Raw genomic sequence first — 26,220 nt, forward strand, 5'->3', positions numbered from 1 at the left:
CATTTAAAAAAAAAATAAAAAAATCACTGGAGACACACGTATTTTATATATATATATATATATATATATATATATATATATATATATATATATATATATATATATATATATATATAAGGCAAACAGAATTAAAGGAGAAATGCCGCTTTTAATAACCTGGACCTCATTTCTGGCATAAAATACAGTCGTTTACTCACTAATATAACTTTTGTGTCATTATTAGTCCATAGTTCAAATGAAGTGTTCAGGTGTGGTACACAGCACCAACTACTGGACAGGAGGAACGTAGCAGTCAATATGACTCCCTGATTTCAAAATGCAGCTCTTTTCAACCAGATGTGCAGTGCCGTGACATGTCAATCATTTGTGTCCAATCAGATTTCAGGGAGTGCGGTGCAACCCTGGCCTCCACTCTAGCTCCACCCATGCCAGGAAGTGTTCAACATTTTTGACATTTCTTGTTTCACTGTGGACACAAAATTTGGCACTTCCTGCTTCACTGTGAACTTGCCAATGACTTCCCGCAAGATTCCATGAGAACTCACCTGTCAATCCAGAAAGTGTTTGACATTTCTTGTTTCACTGTGGACTCAAAATTTGGCACTTCCTATTTGGGAATCCCTGTACCATAGAGTGAGCTTTGCTTTTAATATGTATAAGTCGTGGACATGACGAGCAAAGCTCTTCAGCATGTCATTTAGGTCCTTCAGATATTTTTTTGAGTAAATGCTTCAGTGGAGCATGAGCATGGCTAAAATCATGTACAGTACAGTAAACGTTGGTTTGTGGCTTTTTACGACAACGGTTTGTGGCTTTTTCCCCACTGCGGAGATTTTTGTGCCATTTCCAGTTTGGGCCTCCGTCTACCATAGAGCGAGCCTCGTGGCGCTCCGCTTGTATTGTTTTAGATCTTATAGCTAAAAACACAGACTGTACACTAAAATGAATGAAATACTATTATATTCTGTACACAGGTGCAGTGTTACTATTACTTCTTTTTAGCAACTTTTTATAATAACTGTAATAATAATAATAATAATGTGATTCTCCTGACATTCAATACAAACTGTGAGCCTTAAAATCTCAGGCACTCACACCAAATGAATAAATATTAGCCACAGCACTGGCTTGGCAAAGTGAAAATGTCCTTGCAGCTCATCTATAAAAGACCTGAACACTTAGACATTTTATGTGCAGCTGACATCTTCTGACAACACCACACCAATGTTTGATTTCCCAATCTTGTCACCTAGCAACAGGCCCTTTGGTTTTTTGACAACAAAACAATCACAGCGAGCTGACAGCCAAGGCGTAAATGATGTGGAGTGGAAAACACATCTGAAAATTACATACTGCTCTCAAAAGCTTCAAGCATGTAAGACTGAATGTCGACAAAAAGGTGGAAGTTGAACTGAACAATCCAGTGAGATGAGACATAAGTGGTTCTTCTGTTGGCCACTGTGATGCTGATTTTTTTTCCACTTTTGTGGAACATGTCAAACCCAAATCCATGACTGACTGCAAACATAAGACCGTGATTTTACTGCCCTTTCTGTCAGTTTTTAAATCATGTTCGCATGTGTAATGGAGGCCAGTAGAAGTTGCTGTGCATGTGGTACTCAATAGGCCTCACTCCCCGACGGTTAAACGATTCTCTGGCCCGGGTTTTAGCTGACTGGCAGAGAGACCACCTCCCATGCCGGAGTTCATGAGGGGAGTGAGTGGGAGGAGTCAAAAACACAAGGAAAAGCAAGCAGCTATACATGCGTGTGAGAAATTAAATTAAGATGAATATATGTTCTCAGAAAATCCCTCTATGCAATTTTTTACAATGTCATTTCCGCACAATATTTTTATTTAAAGTGAAGGTGATAAAAAATTATCCACGAATGTTTCAAAAGAATTTGGTTACAAATGAACCTCCGTTAAGTCCACAAGCAACAATCTCATTCTGAGTCACCAATGGTTAGATTTTCTTTCCATATCGACATAGAGTTAATAATTGGATATTGGGATGTACTGTATTTCATATATTCCCATTTCTTTTATGGGAGGAGAGAAGCCCATCAGGCTGGTGCTTATCCCCAGATACTGAATCAGAATAGCATTTACTGGGCAAGTATCTACAAGAATATAAGGAGTCAAATTCCTTGTATTCTTGTAGATACTGTAGCATGAAGCGGGCAAGGACAGAAGAAATGTGTGGAAAAAAAATGTGAGAAAAACATCAGACGTTCAGAGACTAAAGTCACAAATTTCAAAGAAGAACTTGGAAACATTGGGTTTTATCATCAGTGAATAACCACATCACTTCATTTTGCAAGTTTGGATCAACCTCAGCTCACCGCAGACACCACCAGTAAACAAGAGATGCCCCAGGCACACGGTACTGAGGAGGTAAATGAGTATTTTATGAATATGCTGAGAAACTGACCCAAGGTCACTCTGACTTATGGTTAGCTACAGGTTTTTTTCCCACACAAAAACATAATACATATAAAACTTATGAGGCCAAACATGCAGCATAATTTAATTTTCACCCTAAAGCCGGTATGATTCAAAAGCCACATTTGATCAAAATATGCTGAAACATTTTGTTTAAAACTAGCATAGTCAGCTAATGACTTCTGCTGCTCTGGAAGGTTCACTAGTCCCAAGATTCAGTAGTCCAAAGGTTCACTAGTCCCAAGATTCAGTAGTCCAAAGGTTCACTAGTCCCAAGATTCAGTAGACCAAAGGTTCACTAGTCCCAAGATTCAGTAGTCTGTGTATTTACTCCAAATTAAGCCAAACGACACAATTCACAGACTCACCCATGAAGGTTGGATAATTGGAACTTGAATTAAATTCCAAAGTCTTAATTACGTAATACTGTATGACATTTACACTGTATGGTGCATCTTTATAACCAGCGACGTTTCAAACAAAGCAATGTGATTTTTTTTTTCATTCATCACAGATGAATGAAAAGTCTTTTTAACAGAAACGAAAATCAGATTTAAGTACACAGCTAGTAGTGCAGCCTACTGAAACTTGGCATCAAAATACATTCATTTACTGACCTGAAACTTTTCCAAGCTGCTCGTATGGTTAGCTGCTAATGTTAGTGTAATAGTGTTCCATGATGCATAACACAAAAATGGCTGACGCACATCCAAAATGTCCTTGTAACTATCTGATCTTAACCTAACTGCTTTTCAAAATGGCTGATGCGCAAAATGTCCTTGTATTTGGTCAAACTATCTCATCTTTTTACAACTGTCTAATTGATAAAACCATCTGGTCTTTTTATAGATGTTTAATTGATAAAACCAATCAGGATGACGGAACACTGTTTTATTGCGTGACACTACATTATAAACATTTCATTTCATTCATTTTATTTCATTCAGTTCCAACCACACAACCAAAAATCATTCCAAAAGAAAACATAACAAACGTAACAATACACCTGAATAAAAGGGGGTAGAAAGAAGCAAACTTATATTATCTACCCCTTTTTACAGAAGATTAACTTCCAAATTAAATAATAATCACATTATTAACATTACAATCAGAATATCTAAAAAAGGAAAAGAAAAATAAACAGTAAAAATATACATGTGGTTTCATTATTACATCAGGTCATATTTCTGAATCATATTAATTTTAACTGCCTTTTTAAATATATTGCTTGATTTAGCTTCTTTAATTTCCTTGTTCAGATTATTCCATAAACTGACTCCTTTGATAGAAATGCAACATTCCTTCAATTTAGTTCTGAATCTTGGTTTGTTAAATATCTCTGTTCCTTTTAAGTTGTACTGGCTTTCTCTTTTTTCAAATTTGTTCTGGATGTTAGTTGGTAGTATTTTTTTGTGAGCCTTAAACATTGTCTGAAGAATAGTGTAATCAACCAGGTCATGGAATTTCAACAAATGTAACTGCAGGAATATTGGACTCGTGTGTTCTCTCTAATGCCTCCGACTAATTATCCATATTGCTCTTTTCTGTAAAATGAAAAGTGAATGTGTGAATGTTTTGCAGGCATTTCCCCATATTTCAATACAGTAGGACAGATGTGGAACAATCATAGAACAGTATAATATATATAGTCCTTTCTCATCTAACATCTCTTTTACTTTGTGTAGTAGAGCAATCATTTTTAATAATTTATTCTTTGTATAGTTAATATGTGATTTCCAACTCAGGTTCTCATCAATCATGACACCCAGAAATTTTGTTTCCATCACTCTTTTAATTTCTACACCATCTATAATAATTGGGGTATTCATACTTGTATCTCTATTACTAAATATCATAAAATTAGTTTTGTCAAAGTTAAGCGATAATTTATTAATGTCAAGCCAAGTTTTTATTCCCATGAATTCTTTTTTGACTACTCTCAACACGTAAATTTTTACCAGAATAGAAAAATGTGGTATCATCAGCAAACATAACAGATACATTAACAATATCATTGACATACAGTGTAAAAAGTTTTGGTACAAGGACTGATCCCTGAGGTACCCCACAGGTAACACTTAATAATCCAGATCTTACCTCGTTTACCTGTACAAACTGTTTTCTGTTGACTAGATAGCTTGATACCCATTTGTGAGCAACCCCTCTGATTCAATCAATCAATCAATCAACTTTTTTCTTGTATAGCGCCAAATCACAACAACAGTTGCCCCAAGGCGCTCCACATTGCAAGGCAAGGCCATACAATAATTATGAAACACAGTCTACGTCTAAAGCAACATAACCAAGGGATGGTCCAGGGTCACCCGATCCAGCCCTAACTATAAGCCTTAGCGAAAAGGAAAGTTTTAAGCCTAATCTTAAAAGTAGAGAGGGTATCTGTCTCCCTGATCTGAATTGGGAGCTGGTTCCACAGGAGAGGAGCCTGAAAGCTGAAGGCTCTGCCTCCCATTCTACTCTTACAAACCCTAGGAACTACAAGTAAGCCCGCAGTCTGAGAGCGAAGCGCTCTAATGGGGTAATATGGTACTACGAGGTCCCTAAGATAAGATGGATAGTCCAGCCTAGAGGAAATAAATGCATGAATTAGTTTTTCAGCATCACTCTGAGAGACCTTTCTAATTTTAGAGAAATTGCACAAATGCAAAAAAGCAGTCCTACATATTTGTTTAATATGCGCTTTGAATGACATACCCTGATCAAAAATGACTCCAAGATTTCACAGTATTACTAGAGGTCAGGTAATGCCATCCAGAGTAAGGATCTGGTTAGACACCATGTTTCTAAGATTTGTGGGGCCAAGTACAATAACTTCAGTTTTATCTGAGTTTAAAAGCAGGAAATTAGAGGTCATCCATGTCTTTATGTCTGTAAGACAATCCTGCAGTTTAGCTAATTGGTGTGTGTCCTCTGGCTTCATGGATAGATAAAGCTGGGTATCATCTGCGTAACAGTGACAATTTAAGCAATGCCGTCTAATAATACTGCCTAAGGGAAGCATGTATAAAGTGAATAAAATTGTTCCTAGCACAGAACCTTGTGGAACTCCATAATTAACTTTAGTCTGTGAAGAAGATTCCCCATTTACATGAACAAATTGTAATCTATTAGACAAATGATTCAAACCACCGCAACGCAGTGCCTTTAATACCTATGGCATGCTCTAATCTCTGTAATAAAATTTTATGGTCAACAGTATCAAAGCAGCACTGAGGTCTAACAGAACAAGCACAGAGATGAGTCCACTGTCCGAGGCCATAAGAAGATCATTTGTAACCTTCACTAATGCTGTTTCTGTACTATGATGAATTCTAAAACCTGACTGAAACTCTTCAAATAGACCATTCCTCTGCAGATGATCAGTTAGCTGTTTTACAACACCCTTCAAGAATTTTTGAGAGAAAATGAAGGTTGGAGATTGGCCTATAATTAGCTAAGATAGCTGGGTCAAGTGATGGCTTTTTAAGTAATGGTTTAATTACTGCCACCTTAAAAGCATGTGGTACATAGCCAACTAATAAAGACAACTGATCATATTGAAGATTGAAGCATTAAATAATGGTAGGGCTTCCTTGAGCAGCCTGGTAGGAATGGGGTCTAATAGACATGTTGATGGTTTGGATGAAGTAACTAATGAAAATAACTCAGACAACAATCTGAGAGAAAGAGTCAAATACCGGCATCACTGAAAGCAGCCAAATAACGATACGTCTTTGGGATGGTTATGAGTAATTTTTTCTCTAATAGTTAAAATTTTATTAGCAAAGAAAGTCATGAAGTCATTACTAGTTAAAGTTAAAGGAATACTCGGCTCAATAGAGCTCTGACTCTTTGTCAGCCTGGCTACAGTGCTGAAAAGAAACCTGGGGTTGTTCTTACTTTCTTCAATTAGTGATGAGTAGAAAGAGTCCTAGCTTTACGGAGGGCGTTTTTATAGAGCAACAGACTCTTTTTCCAGGCTAAGTGAAGATCTTCTAAATTAGTGAGACGCCATTTCCTCTCCAACTTACGGGTTATCTGCTTTAAGCTGCGAGTTGTGAGTTATACCACGGAGTCAGGCACTTCTGATTTAAAGCTCTCTTTTTCAGAGGAGCTACAGCATCCAAAGTTGTCTTCAATGAGGATGTAAAACTACTGACGAGATACTCTATCTCACTTACAGAGTTTAGGTAGCTACTCTGCACTGTGTTGGTATATGGCATTAGAGAACATAAAGAAGGAATCATATCCTTAAACCTAGTTACAGTGCTTTCTGAAAGACTTCTAGTGTAATGAAACTTATTCCCCACTGCTGGGTAGTCCATCAGAGTAAATGTAAATGTCTTCAATTTCCATACCATAAGTCAGAACAAGATCTAAGATATGATTAAAGTGGTGGGTGCTCATTTACATTTTGAGCAAAGCCAATTGAGTCTAATAATAGATTAAATGCAGTGTTGAGGCTGTCATTCTCAGCATCTGTGTGGATGTTAAAGTCGCCCACTATAATTATCTTATCTGAGCTAAGCACTAAGTCAGACAAAAGGTCTGAAAATTCACAGAGAAACTCACAGTAACGACCAGGTGGACGATAGATAATAACAAATAAAACTGTTTTTTGGGACTTCCAATTTGGATGGACAAGACTAAGAGTCAAGCTTTCAAATGATTTAAAGCTCTGTCTGGGTTTTTGATTAATTAATAAGGTGGAATGGAAGATTGCTGCTAATCCTCCGCCTCGGCCCGTGCTACGAGCATTCTGGCAGTTAGTGTGACTCGGGGGTGTTGACTCATTTAAACTAACATATTCATCCTGCTGTAACCAGGTTTCTGTAAGGCAGAATAAATCAATATGTTGATCAATTATTATATCATTTACTAACAAGGACTTAGAAGAGAGAGACCTAATGTTTAATAGACCACATTTAACTGTTTTAGTCTGTGGTGCAGTTGAAGGTGCTATATTATTTTTTTTTTTGAATTTTTATGCTTAAATAGATTTTTGCTGGTTATTGGTGGTCTGGGAGCAGGCACCGTCTCTACGGGGATGGGGTAATGAGGGGATGGCAGGGGAGAGAAGCTGCAGAGAGGTGTGTAAGACTACAACTCTGCTTCCTGGTCCCAACCCTGGATAGTCTGGTAGAGGATAAGAAAATTGGCCAGATTTCTAGAAATGAGAGCTGCTCCATCCAAAGTGGGATGGATGCCGTCTCTCCTAACAACCAGGTTTTCCCCAGAAGCTTTGCCAATTATCTATGAAGCCCACCTCATTTTTTGGACACCACTCAGACAGCCAGCAATTCAAGGGGAACATGCGGCTAAACATGTCACTCCCGGTCTGATTGGGGAGGGGCCCAGAGAAAACTACAGAGTCCGACATTGTTTTTGCAAAGTTATACACGATTTAATGATAATTTTAGTGACCTCCGATTGGCGTAACCGGGTGTCATTACTGCCGACGTGAATTACAATCTTACCAAATTTACGCTTAGCCTTAGCCAGCAGTTTCAAATTTCCTTCAATGTCGCCTGCTCTGGCCCCTGGAAGACAATTGACTATGGTTGCTGGTGTCGCTAACTTCACATTTCTCAAAACAGAGTCGCCAATAACCAGAGTTTGATCCTCGGCGGGTGTGTCGCAGAGTGGGGAAAAACAGTTAGAGATGTGAATGGGTTGGGGGTGTACACGGGGCTTCTGTTTAGAACTATGCTTCCTCCTCACAGTCACCCAGTCGGCCTGCTTTCCTGGCTGATCGGGATCTGCCAGAGGGAAACTAACGGCGGCTAAGCTACCTTGGTCCGCACCGACTACAGGGGCCTGGCTAGCTGTAGAATTTTCCACGGTGAGGAGCCGAGTCTCCAATTTGCCCAGCCTGGCCTCCAAAGCTACGAATAAGCTACACTTATTACAAGTACCATTACTGCTAAAGGAGGCCGAGGAATAACTAAACATTTCACACCCAGAGCAGAAAAGTGCAGGAGAGACAGGAGAAGCCGCCATGCTAAACCGACTAGTAGAGCTAGTAGCTGCGCTAAGCTAGCGGATTCCTAAAAACACACAAAGTGAATAATGTGTAAATAATTTAGAGGTGATTCAGCAGAAGGAGTGCTTTAGTTAAGGCACGTGAAGATTACACTGTGAAACAAATCGTTATCTAGTTAACTAGATCAATCTAACTGCACAGATTAAACAGCTAACAGATACAGAAAAACACCCTGTGCTCCGGAACAGGAAGTGATACAATACCGCAGTGAGAGCCAACCACCAGTAGAGGCAAGCAAGAGCTGATCCCAAGGTCAGAGCTGATCAGTATTTCCTGTTTAAGTGCCAACTGTGCTCTGAATTTACACAAGATCTCTTTCTCCTTTTAATTTTTTTTTCAAATAGAGACAACACAAAGTTACACAAAAAATCTCACAGAAGATAAATATAGCAGAGCACAAAACGACATAATGAAAAACAGGTAAATATCTCTGCTGTAGCTCCAGGAAGTGTTCAACATTTGACATTTCCTGTTTCACTGTGGACTCAAAATTTGGTACTTCCTGCTTGGGGCTCCCTGTACCATGAGCGAGCTTTGCGTCGCTTATGCATTGCCATCCGTGTTTTAAAAATGTAATGATGGATTACTGTACATTTCAAGTATGGACAAATCATTTTTAATTTAAGTGCAACTTCAATTGGACTAAGAGCTTAAAGAAGATGGAACTGAAACAACAACTGTAAATGCATTTTAGACAAATGAGACATTCTTTGTTGAGTGAAGACACGCTGGCTGATTTATTTTTCCTCCACTGTGGAATTAGAATTCTGAATAAATGGTTTCACAGAGTATGTGCAGCGACTGCTGAACTCACCGATCATAATCCATCACGATAACAGAGAGACTGACTTGCTCCACGTTCTCCGGTGGGATGTCAAATGATGGCCTCGTTATAAACTGGATTAAGAGTGCTTTTTTTGGTGGTGGTTTTTCGCTTCTTTAATCTCCGTCCATCACATATCAAGTACACCTTCACATATGGGTCTGTGAAATACAGATTCACTGTCATTTTAGATTCTGTTTATTTGTAGAAATCTCTGAATATACACACAAAATGATGATATTAAGTGTGCAGAACACTAACATTTCATCCACTATTTCACCTTTACAGGTGAAAAGGTCATTCTTGATTTAAAACTACAGTCTGTAGGATTTAGCATCATCTAGTGGTGAGGTTTCAGATTGCACTGTGACATTACCAGTCACGGTTTTGTTTCATGCTCTCTTCCATTTCACAAAAATTAGTGTTCTCAAATTTGCTAGCCTGCATTAGCACCCAACAGAGACTATGTAGGGAAGCAACCACTGAACCTTCTTTTGCTTTTTTTCAGTCTTCCAGAAGTGCTGCAAAATGAGAAAAGTGGAGTAAGTATGTGCCTTTTGGGCTGCTGTGTCAACATGGCACCCTCCATGAAGGCGCCCGCTCCAATGTAGGAATGAACGCTGATTCTAAACTTATGGAAATAAAATAATTTATTGTTGCAGGTAATTATAGACTAATGAACAGATGGTTAAGAATGCTGTATTCCATTGATACTAATTAATACTCCTAAATCCTGCACACTGTACATCACCGCATCCTGGCACAGGAGTGGTTCTGGATAACTGAGGTGAGTTATCTTCAAAGTGACTAATCTTCAAAGTGACTACACCAGTCCATTTGTAGATTTAGAAATCACAGGATGTCTGGAGACTTTCAGTTAACCAAGCTAATGTTTAATTTCTAAGTGTCCAATATCAACGTCAAGTCAAGGGTCAGACCATGCACTGCTGCAGCACATCAATGCAACCAATACACTTTGGAATCACCTTGGGTGTGCTACAGCATCACCACCTCTCAAAACTAGAATTCTTCAAACTATATTTGGATTAACCATGGAACTGATCAGCTGGTCTCTGAATGCTACAATGAAATCAGGGCTGGGGGACCCTGCGTGCCCAGATGGAACCTACCCTGCGGGCTATGTTCTCGACGCCTGGGAGAAGTGGCGCGTTGCGTGCTTGGTACCACTCTCTGTGGAGGATGTTGAAGACTTATTTATTTGGTTTTATAGTGGGAGAGCTGGTGCTTACTGGTTTATGTGCTGCTCTGACCTACCAGAGAATTCGCAAGACAGCTGCTACCAGAACCATGACCCCTCACCTGTCCATCATGATTAATGAGTTGGGCAAGGCGATACAGTCTCAGACTGCGTTAACCCTTGAACTCAGACATAAGTTGGAAAACATCGAAGAGCAAATGTACGCCTTGCAAAGGAAGATGTCGGAGACCAGGAAATACTATAAATTGGATTTGGTCAGTCAGAGGAGCTGTAAATGTTATTTCTCTGCTTAACCCTAAACATGGCAGGGCTTATCAGCCTCTGGAGGTCAAAATGCCCCACTGTTTCCTTCAGGAAGAATCTCTAACGGCCTTGGTGAACCATTCAGCTGCCCCTCTTATCTTTCTGCCCTCCGCTACAGGTCTGATGTTGTCAAGGCAAACTCCAGACATTATGCACACACTGACAGAAAACTGATACAAACTCATCTCATCTGCTCACATGATGCACATCCCCTTCCCCCCACCCCTACCACCCCCCCACCTCCACCGTGCCACTCCTCCCCCCCTCCGGAGGCTGCATGGCTCTGAGCTGCAGCAGCCTTCACCTCCCCCAAGCGGTATGCTGCTGCGGCCACCTATACCCTCATTGCCTCAATTCGGACGACGGACTGTTTCAAAGTTTCGCATACACAAACAATCAAATGTATATGTGGGGTTGTTTTAACCTTTTAAATCCTAGAGTCCCCAAATTTGGGGTACTTACCCTGTTTTGGAATATTTGAACACTCATAACTAACCAATGCTGACACCAACATACACTTATTATACATCAAATGTCAAGTGGAAGTGTCCTCTACAAAAGTATCCACTTCAATCAAATATCAACTAACCACAGCTGAAACGCCAAGCAAATAAGACATAACTCGGAATTCATTTTGGGTGGAAAAAAAACTCTCATTTACTCCTACCAAGTATTATTTACTTTCATTTTTTGCATCTACAACATCACCTAGGACCTGTCTTTTAGCTGATCCAAACGTTTGCATTTTTGACCTTGTACAAGCTGAGAAATAAATCATAATGTAGGGTATGTGATTTTGGTGAAATAGGCTCTAGGACTTAAGGGGTTAATTCTGATGTGTGCCATTATTACGTTCAACTAGTATCTTGAATCTATCTGCCGCAGCCAGGTGATACATGGCACCCCTTGACATTTACCAATTGCATGGGGGCCCTCAACACTGAAGCAACTGCAACCTGCATTGCTATCTGCTTCCTTTAATATACGGCACAATTTCTTACATCCACCAACAAGGTTGAGGGATCTCTCACATCTGTTTGTGGTTTGATTATCAAGAGTTCACAAAAACTAATGTACTAGATAGAATGAGGCTTATTGGAAGGGGTGCAACCTGAGGATACTGACTTTGATCTATATTTAAGTGATGGACCATGAAGGATTAAAGTTCAGCTCCACACTATCAAAATTACTAAGGTCAAAATTACTCTTAAAAGTAAGCATTAAGGATCAAGATAAACCACCATTGTCAAAGGCCAAGATTAAGATCAAAGATCATCATAAGATCAAAGTTCAATCACTATCAAAGGTCAGGATTAGGATTAAATACCAGCACTAAGGATCAAAGATCAGTGAGTCACTTTCAGAGGTCATGATTATTGTCAAAGGTTACCATTAGGGTCAAGGTTTAGCAGCCACTCTTTAAGAGTCCAGGATTAGGCAGTGGTGGGCACAGCTAACCAAAAAGGTCACTTCGATAACAGCTCATCATCTTACTGAAAAGTTATCTTTTATACAAGATATCCAATAAACCACCCAAAATTATCGGAGGCTACAGCTAACCAATAACAATAACTTTCAGTATTGCTTCCGGTACACTTGCAACTACTAACAAGCTTTGAGTTTTAACAACACAATCGCTTCTGGTAGTATCAAAGGTGACCACAGACTCAAACAATGAGTCAGCAGTTCTGTCTTTGTGTGCCCTGCCCGCTGCTGGAAGCTCCTGTTTACTACATATTTTACAGCACGTGAAGCCATTGAGAGGAGGCCAAACTCTCTCACACACACACACACACACACACACACACACACCACACCCACACACACACACACCACACACACACACACACACACACACACACACACACACACACACACAAAGTCAATATTGCCTTAACAGAATACAGCCATGCCACCGTGAGGCCAGAGGTCTTGGAGAATAAAGCAGTTTTGACTACTGGTTTTGATATAAAATCATCAAATTAATCTTGATAGAATAACTCCATAATGTCAATTCTGTCATTTGTTAAAGTTCAAATATAATACATCTTTTAATTTTAAATAAATGGACTAATTCTGAAGTTTTGTAACAAACACAGACAGATGCCAAAGGGATTATGGGTAAATGAGCCTCCGCTAACACTGATTGGTTGACTCATTCATTCTATGTAAAAACCAACATGTTAATGTGAGGTGTTTGTTGGTCTTAACATATAATATGCTTTTGTAAAATATGCCTTTTTTATTTGTAAAAAAAAAAAAAGCCATTTGCAAAAGCCAAAAAATCAAGTTGTGATTACACAACCGTCTGATATACCGGGGTCAACCGGGGGCAGTAGAGACATGAACACTTGCCAAACAAATATTCCAGATAATCTGTGTCTGCTACGTTTAAGATGCATGGAATTTAATAAACACAAACTGAATTTCAGACATCTTATACATATTACTCTGGAACAAAGGCGACAGACAGTGTTTGACATAAGCAGGACCTTAAAGAGCAAACACGAAGCGACTGCAGCTCACAATGATTCCAATTGAAAATAATGGAGAAGCAACCTGGGCTTCTTCTGGCATTTTTACATAAAACAAACACAATAACAACGTCTATAAACCCAGAGAATCTATTCACGAGAGTTTTAGGCCCAATATACAAAGGGTTTAATGCTGTTGTCCGTGTGGAGCCTGACCAGAGCGTCTCAAATGCATTTCTCCTGTCGTAAATGTACTGAGATTACCCATAATGCCCTGGACACAGCATGTCCACATTAAACCTTCAAAATTAGTGCATTAGTTTAAAACTAAAACATATATCTGATATTTTCACTTTATAAAACTTCACATGTGACGTTTAATTTAAATAACTTGTCCAAAATTAGTTTGGCTAAAATTTTAACCATAAGTTAAAAATGTATGCCTCTGGATGACTTGGGTGATATTGCCAGTGCATCAGTATGGGTCAAAAGAAATGATCTTTTTTCTTGTGGTTTTTGTTTCTTTTCTTTTCTTTTTCTTTTTCTTTTTGTTTCTGTGGACCAGTCCTCCTTTGCTTGCAGAGGATAGAGTGATTTGTCCTGGAACAACTCTCCTCTGTTTGCAGAGGATAGAACTGTACATCTACTACAAAACATTTGACAGGTAGGTATTCAAATCTTTGATTTCAGACTTCAAAAATGTTTGTAAGTGTTAAGCTTTGTTCACCATGCTGCAAAAATATGTTAGCAGTCTAAAATTTATCGGACAAAAAAATTTATCGGAAGATAATTAGTCCGCTGATGGTTTTCAAAGTTATCTGTAAAGCTAATCTGATAATGAAAACATTAGCGCTGATAATTAGCGGTTAGCGGATTAGCGGAACTGTGCCCTCCACTGGGATTAGGTTCAATGGTTAGCATTAAGGATCAAAGTTCAGATACCGCTATCAGTTGTCGGGACTGGAATTAAAGGTTATCCTTATGGGTCAAAGATCAGTGATCACTATCAAAGGTCAGGATTAGGATCAAAGGATAACCATTAAGGTTCAACATTCAGCAACCAGCTTTCAAACAGCAGTCAGCATCAAAACAGCAAATAGCATCAAAGTGTATGTTCAGGATACCACAATTGTCCATCCATAGATGCATTTTGGTCCAGATCTGTATAATGATCCAGATCTGATGTACAGAAACATATTATTGGAGATGGTGTGTTTCACTCAAGTGAATAAAAGACTGGAATTTGTTCTGGTGCTCAGCTGACATTAAAGGGGACTGTGAGGCCTTGGCGGAGTTGTGCACTCTAAGAATGCCCTCCTCTATCTTTTTTTTAATGTGCCATGTGATGTTTTGTGCTTGCCTGAGGAGCCTGTGATGTCCATGGCTTTCAGATTTCTGCATTTGATGACGGTTTAATGTCATTCTACCCGCTGTGGGCAGTAGCACAAGGAGTACATGATTTCTCCCAGTCAACGCTCCTCCTGTAGACAGAAAAACAGCAGAATACTACAAGTTGTATAGCAGAACATCAAAGAAGAAGAAAAAGGATGGTTCTATTACACGATCATCAAAGGCCATTTACTTGCAGTTTGATCTCAAAATCTGGGACTGAGTAAAATATAGGGGGCAGATATGTGCTTGATATCAGTGGATAGGGGTACTGTTATTGTTTGTTCAGTCATCTCCCACCTAGTTAAAAGGGCTATTTTGATCAGGAGTGTGTCACAGATGTTCAGTATCTTGGAGGTTTTTTCACTGCTAGAAAAGAGAACAGCATGTACTCACCAAGTTTTGTCCATGTTTCACACAAAAACAAACTTTTTAGGTTCTTACCTTTAAAATACAAAATAATACATTAGGGGTGCTAATTGGAATTTTGGGAAATTATTAGGTGCTCGAGTAGGACTATTGTAATGTGCTGTTTATTATTATTATTATTAATTATTGATTATTTATTATTATTCCACCTTTTCAAGCCATAATTCGGCCTTTTCCCATGCTCAAAAACTCACCAAACTTTGCAAAGTCATCTGGCCGGATCCGAAATGTGATATTTAGGGTTTGCGCACATAAATGGTGCCCCATACAAATTTTCAAAAAACTCTCCCCATTGTTTTTTTGTTTGTTTGTTTGTTTGTTTGTTTGTTTTGTCAGAGCCTCACAAAATTCGGTACACATATTTACCATGCTGGGCATGCACAAAAAAGTCTCTTACCGTCATGGTGAATGTCGACAGGAGTCGGCCATTTTGATTTTAAGTTTAGATTTTGAGGTAATTTTTTTGCCATTTTAGCCATTTCCAGTACTTACATTTGACAAACTCGTCCTAGGGATTCATCCAGTGTCTTCAAATTTGTCCACATCATCATGACCCCAATGCTAATCAAAGTATCAAAAGAATTCTGGAGGTTAAAAGGCGTGGCTGCTAGGGTTTGTCAAACTTTGGTGAGCGCTTCAGAGCAACGCCATTTCACTTCAAATGGCTGTCACACCCACATACTTCATTATAGATCCTTCAACTTGCTGGACATGATGAGGGCTCCGCCCTGAAGATCACCATATATTGACTTCCCACCTAAGTCATTACGCCCCCCGGTGGTAAAAGGAAATGTCCTATTCATACTTTAACAGGTCCTGATGTCAAATAGTTAACCAATCAACTTCATTCTACTTCTAAAACATGCAGAACAAGTTGGTGAATGTAGGCGACGATCGCCATGAAACTACGAGTAATGGCGTCCATGTGGTGGTGTGCCAAATACTGACCCTCACCATGAAATTACATTCTTCCATTTGATGGCTTTAATTTTGTCATATCATCATGAAAATTAATACACAGGTCAAGCATGACAACTTCTTACAGGTCAGAGTCTCTTGCACCATTGGCCATTTTGAATTTTCTTGTCATATTGGCGTGATTTCCACATGTATTTGAGTGAACTTTTCCTAGGGATTTTGTCCAAAGCACTTCAAATGTTCTTTCACTTCACCCAGAGACTATACTCTGCCGCCATGTTTGACCTTTCGCCAATGGAACATCAAGTCATGATAACTCCTTCATTCTTTGTCTGATTGACTTCACATGTGTGATGAGGGTCAGCCCCTGAGCACACATGGCCCCTCTGTTTGTGCTCTCAGCGCCTCCAAAAGGATGAACCGCCAGCTTGTGATAACTCCTTCATGCTTTGTCTGATTGACTTGAAACTTCACATGTGTGATGAGGGTCGGCCCCTGAACACACTTGACCCCTCAGTTTGTGCTCTGAGCACCCCCAAAGGATGAACCACCAACTTGTGATAACTCCATGCATTGTCTGATTTGCTTTGAAACTTGAACTGTGTGATGACTGTCTGTCCCTGTACGCCCCTGCCCACATCTGGTCACAAGGGGATGCACTGGCCCAGGGAGGTGGTGGCACGGACACGAGGACCAGTATATGATTGCTTGCAGTCCTAGTTTATAATTAGTTTCCATCATCCCTATCCTGAACCCTAACCCCAACCCCTCGTGGCTTCTCACTCGGTCTCTGACCTTACAGCTTGGGACCAAACCCAAGGAGATGGTAACTGAGCCCTTTCCAATTCTAAAGATCAGCTGCTGATTAGCTGACAGTTCTGACATCATCAGTGCAATAGAGTTGCTGCAAAGAATAGCAGCAAGAATTCATCATCATACAGTGCCTCTCCGGGAATCATCACTTATTGTGGGTAGAGAGGTTTGTGTGCTGCTATGAACCTGAGAGCTGTGTTGTCTGGAGCCTTTGTGTCCCTGGTAGGGACTCCCATGGCAAATTGGTCTCAGGCAAGAAGCCAGACTAAGAGTGGTTCACAAGACACCCATGACAAAATGAGGCAGAGGAAATGTGACCCGGCCCAGAGGAATCCCAGGGCCCCCATCTGGAGCCAGGCCTGAATGTAGGGCCCATCAGTGAGCACCTGGTGGCTGGGCTTTTCACAGAGCCCAGTCGGACACAGCATGAAAAGGCAACATGGACCTTCCATCTCCACCCTGTGGGCTCACTACCCACAGGGGGAACCGCTGGTGTTGGCTGCACGGTCGCATGGGTGGCAGTGAAAGTCAAGGGCCTCAGTAAACCAGATCCAGGCAGCAGGGGCTAGCTCTGGGGGTGTGGAACATCACCTTGCTGTGGGAGAAGGAGCCAGAGCTTGTGCTGGAGGTGGAGCGATACCAGTTAGATCTGGTGGGCCTTGCCTCCATGCACAGCCTCAGCTCCAGAACCACTCTCCTTGATAGGGGTTGGACCTTATTCTTCTCTGGAGTTGCCCAGGGTGTGAGGCACCGGGGAGGGAGTGTGGGGATACTCATGAGTCCCTGGCTGAGCGCCGCTATGTTGGAGTTTACCCCGGTAGATGAGAGTCCCTGAATGGACTCCTGTATGGGGCTCCAGTAGGGAATGCCATTGTTCTGCTGGGGGACTTCAATGCACATATGGGCAATGACAGAGACACATGGAGAGGCGTAATTGGGAGGAACGTCTCCACAATCTAAACCTGAATGGTTGTTGCTATTGGACTTCTGTGCTAGTCGCGGACTGTTCATAAGTGTACATGGTACCAGAGCACCCTAGGCCAAAGATCGATCATCAATTTTGTGATCATACCATCTGATCTGAGGGCCGCATGTTCTGGACACTCGGGTGAAGGAGGGCTAGAGCTGTTAACTGATCACCATCTGGTGGTGAGTTGGATCAGAGGGTGGGGGGGGACTATGGACAGACCTGGTAAGCCCAAATGGATACTTGCAACACATTTCAAAAAAGTTGGGACGGGGCAACAAAACACTGGGAAGTTGATGAATGTTCAGAACACCTAATTGGAAACAGGTGAGTGTCATGATTGGGTGTAAAGGACCATCCCCAAAGGCTCAGCCATTCACAAGCAAAGATGGGGTGAGGATCACCACTTTGTGAACAACTGCAATGAAAAATAGTCCAACAGTTTAAGAACAATGTTTCTCAACGTTCAATTGCAAGGAATTTAGGATTCCATCATCTACAGTCCATAATATAATCAGAAGATTCAGACAATCTGGAGAACTTTCTACACATAAGTGGCAAAGCCAAAAACCAACACTGGATGCCTGTGACCTTCGATCCCTCAGGTGGCACTGCATTAAAAACTGACATCATTGTGTAAAGGATCTTACCACGTGGGCTCAGGAACACTCAGAAAACCATTGTCAGTTAACACAGTTCGTCGCTACATCTACAAGTGCAAGTTAAAACTCTACCATGTAAAGCGAAAGCCATACATCAACAACATCCAGAAACGCCACCGCCTTCTCTGGGCCCGAGCTCATTTGAAATGGACAGACGCAAAGTAGAAAGTGTGCTGTGGTCTGATGAGTCCACATTTCAAATTGTTTTTGGAAATCATGGATGTCGTGTCCTCTGGACGCAAGAGGAAAAAGACCATCCAGATTGTTACCAGCGCAAAGTCAAAAGCCAGCATCTGTGATGGTTATGGGGGTGTGTTAGTGCCCATGGCATGGACAACTTACACATCTGTGATGCCACCATCAATGCTGAAAGGTACATCCAGGTTTTGGAGCAACACATGCTGCCATCCAAGCAACGTCTTTTTCAGGGATGTCCCAGCTTATTTCAGCAAGACAATGCCAAGCCACATTCTGCACGTGTTACAACATCTGGCTTCGTAGTAAAAGAGTGCGGGTACTAGACTGGCCTGCCTGCAGTCCAGACCTGCGCCCATTGAAAATGTGTGGCACATTATGAAGCACAAAATACAAAAACGGAGACCCCGGACTGTTGAACAACTGAAGTCGTACATCAAGCAAGAATGGGAAAGAATTCCACCTACAAAGCTTCAACAATTAGTGTCCTCAGTTCCCAAACGCTTATTGAGTGTTGTTAGAAGGAAAGGTGATGTAACACAGTGGTAAACATACCACTGTCCCAGCTTTTTGGAAACGTGTTGCAGGCATCCATTTCAAAATGAGCAATATGTACACAAAAACAAAACAATAAAGTTATCAGTTTGAACATTAAATATCTTGTCTTTGTGGTGTATTCAATTGAATATAGGTTGAAGAGGGTTTGAAAATCATTGTATTCTGGTTTTATTTACATTTTTCACAAGATCCTAACTTCACTGGAATTGGGGTTGTACATAGGGAGACAGCTAGGTGCCATCCTCATCAGATGCCCAAACCATCTCAGGTGGCTCCTTCTGATGTGAAGAAGCAGTGGCTCTACTCAGAATCACTCTCAAATTTTCAAGCTTTCACTGTGTCCCTGAGTGGAAGCCCAGATACCCAACGGAGGAACCTCATTTCAGCTGCTTGTATCCGTAACCATGTTTCATTCAAAGTTCATGACCATCGGTGAGGATAGAAGCATAAATCAACTGGTAAATTGAGATTCTCGCCTTCCGACTCAACTCCTTCCTCACCATGATACCGTACTGTTTCTTGATATTGTTCAGGTATCCATCTGCTGACTCATCTAAAGAAAACTGCCTGCAAAAGTGATAATTTGTATTCAAAATAATACCTAAAGTTTGTCCCACATACAGTACATGAAGATTTAGCTGTGACTGACTCACTCACCGTAGTTGCTGTGTTAATGTCCTTCCACACCACCACTTCTCTGGAAAGGTCAGATAGCTCAAAGAGGTTATCCACCACCACCTCGCCAATCATATCATGACTGGTGAAGCGGTCAAAGTCGTTAGACACTGAAGTGCAGTTTGCGGGTTGCAGAGCTCATCGTAGGCTACAGGGAAACAGAAGGTCTCATCAAACATAGGGTTCAAATTCTTGCGCTGCACTCGTGTCTGGAACTTCTTCTTCCTCTCTGGTAGCAGGTAGATCTTCACGTATGGGTCAGATGTGCCCCGTGAAGTCTTTGGCAGGAAGGTCCAAGGCCTTGAGGATTCTCACCACCAAGGCGTGATCCTCATAGTTGTAACACAGAGAGAAGCTGAGCTTTCCACAAGTCTCTACGAGCTGGCCAGCCTCATCTGCCATGTCCACAGACTTCTGCTTGTAGAGTTCAGGTTTTATTCTTCCAATGCTTGCTGTAGAAGACTGGCGAAGAGGTACTGCATCCATGCTGAAGTCAACGCTGGTGAATTCATCTGACGAGGCAGGTGGCGTCGGAATGAATTATGCCTGTTGAGTACACAGACCATCTTTTGTCAAGTGTGTTCCTTCAGTGACTTTCTTACAGTCGACTCACACCCAACAGGCCAACAGGCATAATACTGTGATGCTCAGGGAACATATTTGTTTTTTGTTTTCTTTTTCCCCTGTCTGCATATATAGTAATGGTAAATGCCAACTGGCAGGAACATTTATATACATAAATACACATACATGCAATTTGTTCTTGCAAGACAGATAGTATTTGGTGCATGAGTGAATGTGGTGTGCGTGTGTGACTTTCATCTTCCTTTCCTGATCAGACGATAACATTTTATTTAAAGCTAACAGATAACTTCTATCAGGAAGGGCCGACCACCAAAGTAACATGAAAACAGACAAAAATGAAAGACAAGTGGTGACAGGAATATCTGTGAAGTGATGAAAAGTGAGACTCCAAGGAGATGGGACCCCAACAATACAACATAGCAGGACAAACAACCACACATGAACAAGCAGTGACAGCAACAGTCTGTTGTCTAGTTAGTGAGCATCCATTCTCTAATCTAGGACCCCAGAGTCTTGATCCCCTTGGGAACACCCAAAATGGAATCGTGGTGACGGCCACAAAACACTTAACCATCCCACCCAGAGAGACCCAGATCACAGCTAAATATCCGATCACTACTGTGGCTGGTGTGCTGGGCAAAAGACAAAAGCACAGAACCTTACTGTATGATGTGCACCACTCCAGCATGCCAGGAGCCATAAGGGTGATTGCATGCAATAATGGAAAGGGGTTTAGGATGAATAGGGCTGGGTATCAATCAAAATTTTCAATACCAGTACCAATTTTGATACCGGTCCCTGAACAATATTTTTTTTTTCCAATTTTATAAGAGCACTTCTAACAAAAAGAAAATTACATTACACATAGTACAAATCTTGAGTTTTATTTTTCAGCACTGGTAATTTTCCAATCCAAGCAGTTTTCTTACAGAAAAAATAAGCAACAAATAATTTTCCAGTGCAAAAGAACACTTGAAAACACTCTGTGCAGTTTTTGTCAAAAGCATTTCCTTCAGACATTTTGGCATGAATATCTCTCCATAGAATCTGAGCTGAGCTCAGCTGCTGCATGTCAGTGCAGAACATGTCATTTTGGGAGGAAAAACTTTTGATCAATTGCAATTTATTTTTTATATACAACATTTGGAAAGAGGTGTCATTTGATTTAAATGGCAATTCGCTTTGAAGTTATTAATTCCAACCAGACTTTATCTTTCTAACGTGGCTTGCTCGGCAGAGAGCTGCGCAGCGTTTTGAGCCGTTTGAATGGAATGTGTCTTTTTCACAACAAGACAGGAGTCCCAGTTAGTGACTTTACTCTGCACAAAGTGACTCACAATTGACATATTTTAATGCCTCTGAGAAGGGTTAAGAAGTGGATTTGACACTTCTGAAATGCAGCAAAGCAAAGAACTGAAGCAGTGAGTTGGAACAGTGCTTCGTTGCTTCAAAACAACGCACGTATTAAGTTGCAGTTGAAGCACAGTCTAGTGGTGGACATTTTGAATCGGGCTGCTCATGTTCTATAATGGCCAGTCACACGGCACATGACGATTCCTGAACGAAGGAAAAAAGTAAAAAAACATTACAATTCATGAGAAAGGTGGACAAAAGAGCTTTTATCACCGAACAGTCTGCGAAGCAAGAGTGCAAAAGGGAACTTTACAAAACCGAAGCTCACGATCTCAACGAAACGCACCTGGAGCCACTGCACTTGGCGCTGGAACGGAGCTCATAGCGCCTGAGTCCTGGAGCAGAGCGTGTCTGCTCCAGGACTCGGCGCTGGAACGGAGCTCATAGCGCCTGCGTCCTGGAGAAACTGCAAAACAGAATCTGTGGAGGTGTCGATGGACCACCTGCTCTGGTTCCTTGTCCAGAACAAAAGAGGGATAATCTCCATCATCATTAGAATCCACACCGTTCTGTCGACACGATGCGTGCTCCATCGTGCTCCAATTAAAAAAAAAAAAAAAGTGTTCTGTGGTCACTGCTGTATCACTGTATTATGTTCTAAGCCATATATATTGCTGCAACCTGAATCTGCAGCAGAAGAGAGAAGAGTTAGTAGATCAACAATAAAAGAAAACAAGTCATAATCTAATATTAATACGGTACATTAACAGGTGCAAGAGAGGCATTCCCTAACAGGCAGAAATAAGACCTCCAATCCAATTCAATTTAATGAGTTGATAAATAAGGATGGTCATTAAATTGTGGTAACTGGTTTCTTAATGAAGCGGATATTTTTTCCATTGATATATATTCGAAAAGGAGTTTTGACTAGTGGTTGATATTGGTCAAACATATACATATTCTTTGGTCTCAAATCACTCCTGGCACCTTTCTCCACCCACTCTACTTTCACCACTTCTACTCCTTGTAACCTCACTATTCCAACTGGGCTCCCTCTCATTCACACACATGGACTCAGTCTTGCTCCTAACAACTTTCATTCCCCTTCTCTCCAGAGCATATCTCCTCATCTCAACCTAGACTCAACCTGCTCTCTACTCTACTCGGGGAGGTGAAGGTCTAGTGGTTAAAGCGTTGGGCTTGAGACCACAGGATCCTCGGTTCAAATCCCAGCCTGACTGGAAAATCACTAAGAACCCTTGAGCAAGGTCCTGAAACCCCTAGTTGCTAACGGTGTGTAGTGAGTACCTTGTCTGGCAGCACCCTGACATTAGGGTGAATGTGAGGCATTATTGGAAAGCGCTTTGAGCATCTGATGCAGATGGGAAAGCGCTATATAAATGCAGTCCATTACCATTTACTCTCACCACAGCTCATAATGTCATTTGCAAACATGATAGTCCATGGAGGACTCCAATCTGATCTAATCAGTCAACCTGTCATCACCATTGGGAATAAGAAAGGACTCAGTGCTGATGCTTGGTGTAATCCCACTTACACCCTGAATGAGTTTGAACAATTGTAACAAATGCAACAATTGCATAGATTTTTTTTAAAGTTATTTCAAGTTAAACTAAAGTTATTTCAACTTAACTAGAGGACCTATTGTGGCATTAACTCAGTTGAAAGTTGAAATAACCAAGCTGAATAACTTCAAAAAATCTATGCAATTGTGACATCAATTTTGAGAACAGCAGTTGCTTTTTAGAGTATACTGCACATCTATGTACTTCTCCTGCTCTACCCTCACATACATTTCTGCCACTCCAGACTTCCTCATACAATACCACAACTCTTCTCTTGGCACACTGTTATAACTTTTCCCAAATTCCACAAATATACAGTGCAACTCCTTCTGGCCTTTTCTATTACTTCTCCATCAGTATTCTCAGAGCAAACATTTGCATCTGAGGTGCTCTTTCTTGGCATGAAACCATATTGCTGCTCACACATATTCACCTGTTTCTAAGCCTAGCTTCTACTACTCTTTCTCATAACTTCATGCTATGGCTGATTAACTTTATGCCTCTGTAGTTACTGCAGCTCTGCACATCACCTTCTTAAAAATAGGGAACCAGCACATTTAGTCTCCACTCCTCAGGCATCCTCTCACTTTCCAAGATTTTATTGAACAATTGGCCTAAAACTCCACTGCCATCTCTTCTAGACTTTCCTTCCACTTGATCTCTGCACACACAATAGTTTTTCTAGTTTTCTCCTCTCCATCATGTCAGCCAGCTCTCTACCCTTATCAGTCATACTGCCAACATTCAAAGTCCCGACTCTCACCTTCTACCATTCTAGTTTTTCTTTTCTCCCGCTGTTTGTTGGGACACATTTTCTCCTTTTCTTCTTCTTCTTCTTCACCCAGAAGTAGTCCAATTGTGGGCCAGCACCCTGTTGGGCAAGAGCACAGGTGGCGGATGTTGTTAACTTGGGTCTCGACCGATCTGGTATGTAAATTTGATTTTTAGTCTGCATGGTTGGGGTTGGCTTGTTTTACGCTGGATGCCCTTCCTGACGCAATCCTACTCATATATCCGGGCTTGGGGATGGCACTCAGAATGTACTGGCTGCACACATTTTATTATTATTAATATGTATATGTCGCAGACATGAACGAGCGAAGCTCTTTAGCATCTCACCATGGTCATTTAGGTCCTTCAGACTGTTTTTTTGAGTAAATGCTTCAGTTGAGTATTAGCATGGCTAAAACCGTTCACCTCTGGGGGGGGGGGGGGGGGGCTCCGCCCCTCCCAAACCCCCTGCTTTTTAAACATTTTTCTTTTTTGCCTTTAAGATTCTGTGGGGGCTCCGCTCACCCCCAGACACCCCTAATTACAGCCCTCTTAACCTCCTGCCACTAAGTATTTTTTAAATGTAGATGTACAACCCAGTTCCAATGAAGTTGGAACGTTGTGTAAATGTAAATAAAAACAGAATACAATGATTTGCAAATCCTCTTCAACCTATATTCAATTGAATACACCACAAAGACAAGTATTTAATGAACTGATAACTTATTGTTTTTGTGCAAATATTTGCTCATTTGAAATGGATGCCTGCAACATGTTTCAAAAAGCTGGGACAGTGGTATGTTTACCACTGTGTACATCACATTTTCAATGGGCGACAGGTCTGGACTGCAGGCAGGCCAGTCTAGTACCCGCACACTTTTACTACGAAGCCACGCTGTTATAACACGTGCAGACTGTGGCTTGGCATTGTCTTGCTGAAATAAGCAGGGACTGTTATGTGGGCGCTGAAGAGGAGGTACTGCTGGCCCACCACCACCAGAGGGCGCCCTGCTTGGAGTGCGGGCTCCAGCACGAGAGGGCGCCAGACCCAGAGGAAGTGACAGCTGTCACTCATACACAGCTGCACTCTTCTACACCACTATTAAGCCGGACTGCAACTCCACCTCCCCGCCGAGAAATCGACTACCATTACAAAGGTAATTTCTCTGCTGAATGACGCTTGTGTGTTTAACCTGAACTTCTGTTACAGCCGTTTTTCCTGGAGTGTTTCCTTGTCGAGGGATTGGCGTTTGGTGTGACAGCGACGGCTTCGCTACATCCAACCCAGATAAGTGGTTTGAACCAGGAGCTGTACGAGTGTGTGATGGAGGTGGAGGTGCTCACTCCTAACTGTGTATGGACTGTGAATTACTGAGTGTGCGGACTCACACTCATACATCTATCTCTGCTTTCTGCCAGCAGTACCAGGGTCGACAGCCGAAGACAGAGGCCACTGGGGACTCGGGACTTGGCGGCTCCGGTGTCTTCAGACCGTTAGTGGTGGAAAGCCGTGTGGGACGCAGCTTCTCTCTCGTCAGGGGTCTTCTATCTTCGAGCCTGCCCACACGTCACCTGGTGTTTATTGACTGTGCAAATTTCTGTACATTTAGTTGTGTATTATCACAACATTAAATTGTTACTTTGTGGCTTACTCATTGTCCGTTCATTTGCGCCCCCTGTTGTGGGTCCGTGCTACGACACCTTCCCAGCAGGGACGTCCCTGAAAAAGACATTGCTTGGATGGCAGCATGTGTTGCTCCAACACCTGGATGTACCTTTCAGCATTGATGGTGCCATCACAGATGTGTAAGTTGTCCATGCCATGCACGCTAACACACCCCCATACCATCACAGATGCTGGCTTTTGAACTTGCACTGGTAACAATCTGGATGGTCTTTTTCCTCTTTTGTCCGGAGGACACGACGTCCATGATTTCCAAAAACAATTTGAAATGTGGACTTATCAGACCACAGCACACTTTTCCACTTTGTGTCTGTCCATTTCAAATGAGCTC

At 41.4% G+C, this 26,220-nt stretch overlaps 1 pseudogene; it reads right to left on the reverse strand.

The window, feature by feature from the left end:
• Positions 1–14,773: 14,773 nt before the first annotated feature.
• The window catches only part of LOC117504433, a 77,469-nt pseudogene continuing 66,022 nt past the window's right edge, over positions 14,774–26,220 (reverse strand).

Source organism: Thalassophryne amazonica, chromosome 22 (assembly GCF_902500255.1).
Source record: "Thalassophryne amazonica chromosome 22, fThaAma1.1, whole genome shotgun sequence".
Lineage (NCBI taxonomy): Eukaryota > Metazoa > Chordata > Actinopteri > Batrachoidiformes > Batrachoididae > Thalassophryne > Thalassophryne amazonica.